Raw genomic sequence first — 4,250 nt, 5'->3', positions numbered from 1 at the left:
AAGAACAAATAGCCACAAATAAAACAAAATCGATTCAGTGAGAATAAACTCCAATGGTGGGAGGAACAGGTTATATATATTAACTAGTGATAAAATATACTAGTTATATGCATAATGAAACAATGTGGCAGGAACAGGTTGAATATGGTGGGAGGTATGAAACATGCTAAAATGGTAAAGAGTAGAGTTCTGAAACCAGATTGCTAATGGACACACACGTCAGAATGCCAATAATAAAATAATTTTACTGCTTTTTTGCAACCAATTTTGCTATAGAGATAAGTTAACACATGTAATTACATACTGTGATCTGCTTACCTTCCCCAATCCTTCATCTTTATCAACTATTCTAGAGGGTTTCCCTCTTCCACCAGAAACTTCAACCTGTAAGAGACCAAAGTGTTAAGTATCTACTGAAATACCACAAGAAAATTATTTGAACACAGCAGAAGTGTATAATTTTGGCAATTCATGAATGAAAAGAAAACCTTGCTTCTACAATGTACTGCAAGCATGGTAGCTGCAACAATTGAGCCTAGTTGATAACAATTGAGCCTAGTTGTGTTGCTGATAGAGATGATAGGTTGCCAAGTAGATCCCCCATTGGAGTCCTTGCAACACCAACAATACAAACATCTGTAACAAAAAAAGTACACACACATGCACCGAGGCTGAGTTAAAGCGGAGTTAAATTCACTGATTATCAACTATACTTCCCTTCAGGGGGATCCATCTTAAGTTTCTAAAAATTCAGCAAGCTAAGGAAGTAGAGAGAAGCGCCAACTCATGATCTCAAAACTGAAATTTGTAAATTAATGATTGGCGTTTCAAAATTTAACAAGAGAGACATACCTCAGGATTTTGGCGACATGGGGAGCTTCCAGAAATAGAAAAAATAACCTTTTGACAACAAAAATGATATGTTATTGTTATGGATCACAAGAACCATCACATAGTTAAAATTACTGTTACAGTTACGGTTGCAAAGGAAACTCACAGTCAGAACAAGAAGGAAACAGAATAGAAGAAGGTCAATGTTAGAACAGAGGCGCAAGACTTTGAGAAGCCAAGCAAAGTAGTTCTCTGCAAGAAACGCATAGATTAGCAATTTGGTCTTGGAAAAGATTGGACATAGAGATGTTGAAGTGAAAGAATACCGATGAGTTGGGCAATAATCAAAGCAGTTCTCTGTCAGAATTGGGTTCTTTCCAAACCCTGGTTGAGTATAACTATGCTGTTTGAGTATTCTGTTGATTTGCTTCTGTTATTCTGTCTCCCAGTAACTATTTCTAAGACGAACACTCCCAATAAAACATGAAAGACAAGTATACCATGAATTGAATTCTCTAATCCCTTCGCATGCATACAGACTAACTTATCAATATTAAAGGGTTCTCAAATCCCTCTTCATATCCATCAATATGACTCCCTAATAAAAAGAATAAGTGATAAAGAGATAAAAACCAAGTTTGAAGATTGAAATTTCTCCTTCAAATTCAAGCATTTTATTTCAGAAAAACAACCTTTACTTTCTTCAAAACTTTTGCAACTAATCAAAAGAAACAGCTGAAAATCAACATTCAGTACACTCCAAGATTCACCAAATAGACAAAATGCATATTCCATATGGGATGGATTCCACTTTTACAGTTAGTGTAGAAATAATCAGCATCAATTTCATAATATAGCAATGCACCACACATATTCTACTCAATCCTTTTTATATCTCTACTCAATCCGTCTCAACAGTAAATAAGAATTGTGCTGAATTGATTATTCAGTCAAACAAGGCAAACTAAACGGATAAACCCTAAACCTTAAAAACAAAAAGACTTCAAATCAGATCCAGTAGCAAACTATGTACCTGCTCAGTAAGCATGATAACAGGATGCCCTGCCCTTTGTAAACGTTCAAACATGCTGCACTCGTAAAGATATTTACTCGCAACATTTGAGAGGACAGTTGCAGGAAGTTGCTTTGGGTCACCAACCTTAGATAATTTGCAAATGTCAGTATAACCTCTTACCTTATAGCAGAAGTTCAAAAGCCTTTTTAAGTACACTTACCATTATGCATTTGGTTCCACTTGACTTTAAAAGCTGAAGAGGAACAAGAGTAGCAGGTTCTAGAGCCTGAAATAGAAAAATAGATCAGGAAAAAAAAAGGAAACAAGATGATTGCAGATAAATAAACCATGGGCAAGCCACTAACCTTTGATGCATGAGTAACTCCATACGGCAATGCTTTGCTGCAGAAGTTCAAACAAATGTGCAAACTATATAGTTCAAAATTGCCTTATATATATATTTAAAAAATGTTTTAACATTTAACGAAATATCATGCAACTTTAATTTATTCATTATTAGTCACATTCTCTTTATTTGAACTTGACTATCACAGTGTCTTCAATCAAGCTTTTCTGCTTCCATTAATTTTGTATACTTTTTGTTTTGCTTTATATAATAGTTGGAACCATTAAACAATTGAGCCAAGCAAAGTATGATAAACCTAGCTAAAACTGGCGTAGAAAAATTGAGCCCTAAGGTTTATCGGCGTAATTTAAACAATGCATACCTGAATCGGCGTAATTTAAACAACTGCTGGTAGATGCTCTGGTTCTCTTTGGAGCAGGAACCGATTGGAATCGGTTCGAATTCCACCGATTCGCTTGCGACAAAGCGCGATAGTGCAGCGACGGTGACAGAGCAGCGACGGAAACAGAGCGCGACGACCTTGAGTCTGAAACGCCCGCGAGAGAAGCGATATACCGGAGAGCTAGAGAGAGGTCGACGGCGAGACCAGCCGCGAGAGAGGTGAGACTCAGTGAGCTTGAGGGTGAGAGTGGCGAGAGAAGAGCGAAGAAACTCAAAGGAGGGTTAGGGGTTCTTCATCGCGGTTAGGGGTTCTTCGACGGAGGCATTGCGAGCGCCGGTGACCGGCGACGTTCTTGCAGAGTGCTGTTAGGGGCTCTTCGTCGCGGTTAGGGTACAGTGAGGCATCATGAAGACAGGGAGGGTTATGGTTAGCTAGGGTTAATTGTTCATCTTCATGGAGTGCTTTGTGAATTGAGTCAAAAGTTATTTGTGAATGGAGCTGGAGCTGGAGCTCGAGACAGAGACGGGGTAGATTAGGTTTAGTTTTTTTTTCCGGCGAAAAATTTTAAATTACAGACGAATTTTCCGTCTGTAATAATTTAATAAAGCGCAGTATTTTTGTTTATTTAATTACAGACGGATTTTCCGTCTGTAACTATTTTTTACGGAAAAAAATTAATTTTTCCGATAGAATTATAGACGGATTCTCTTTTCCGTCTGTAATTTATGCTAATTCATTTTTTTGGTTTTCCGACAAAAAAATCTCTCTGAAATTCCGTCTGTATTTTCGTGGGATAAAATCCGTCAGAAATATCCGTCTGTAATAGCTAGTTTTCTAGTAGTGTATAGTCAATTACAACAAGAATGAATTCTAACTACAATTGAATGTAAAGAGTTAACAACAACAATCAAGGAAATCACAATTATCATGAATTACCTCAAATTGCATTATTGAAAGAAAACCAAGGAACAACAATATATCCAAAACAAAATGAAGAATTAAAATTATTAAAGCACACATCTAGAAAGAGGAAGAGGAGAAGATTAAGAATTGGTAAATGAAAAGTGAATCAAAGCATGAGTTAAACCTAGATCTAAGAAGGGAGATTAACCTAAACCTAATCCTAATCCTAGAGAGAAGAGAGAGCTTCTCTCTCTAGAAACTAATTACAAAGATAAACTAAACTAATTGGTAACTAATTTCTAAAGTGATCAATGATGCCTTCTCCTTAATCCTTCATCCTTTTATTCCTTTCCCTTAGCAATTTGGCGCCAAAATGGGTTCAGAAAACCTCTCAAATCGCCAGGCACGTGTTGCATTAATGAGGTCATGTGCCATCATCGGCGCGTGCGCGCATGGTACGCGTGCGCGTCCCTGGTCGATTCTGCAATGTGCGCGCGAGCGCCTTATGCGCGTGCGCGTGCATGGCTGACTTTGCTTCTTTGACTTTTTTATGCTTCTCTCCACTTGTATGCTTCCTTCCTTGCTTCCTTTGATCCATGCCTAGTTTCAACCTGAGGTTACTAGCAAACACATCAAGGCATCGTATGGAATCAAACAGAAACTAGAATTCACCAAGATAAGGCTTAAAAAGCATGTTTTTACACTTAAGCACAATCATGGGAGAGATAACAAAACCATGCTAACTCTTAGGC

At 37.6% G+C, this 4,250-nt stretch overlaps 2 long non-coding RNA genes across 2 annotated transcripts; both read right to left on the bottom strand.

Annotated features, from left to right (window-relative positions):
• Nucleotides 1-270: 270 nt before the first annotated feature.
• LOC148554999 (uncharacterized) lies at nucleotides 271-1,055 on the bottom strand. Its single transcript, XR_015885632.1, has 4 exons — nucleotides 998-1,055; nucleotides 853-900; nucleotides 489-636; nucleotides 271-384 (listed from the first exon to the last, which is right to left on the bottom strand). It is a non-coding gene; the product is annotated as an uncharacterized LOC148554999 (long non-coding RNA).
• An 815-nt stretch (nucleotides 1,056-1,870) lies between these two features.
• Nucleotides 1,871-2,485, bottom strand: LOC107648127 (uncharacterized). Its single transcript, XR_015886231.1, has 3 exons — nucleotides 2,212-2,485; nucleotides 2,067-2,132; nucleotides 1,871-1,990 (listed from the first exon to the last, which is right to left on the bottom strand). It is a non-coding gene; the product is annotated as an uncharacterized LOC107648127 (long non-coding RNA).
• Between the last annotated feature and the right edge of the window lie 1,765 nt (nucleotides 2,486-4,250).

The sequence above is a fragment of the Arachis ipaensis genome, chromosome B6, assembly GCF_059453495.1.
Source record: "Arachis ipaensis isolate K30076 ecotype BB chromosome B6, ASM5945349v1, whole genome shotgun sequence".
Taxonomy (NCBI): Eukaryota; Viridiplantae; Streptophyta; class Magnoliopsida; order Fabales; family Fabaceae; genus Arachis; species Arachis ipaensis.
Note: the sequence above shows the minus strand (reverse complement) of the source record. Positions and strands in the feature narration are given on the sequence as shown.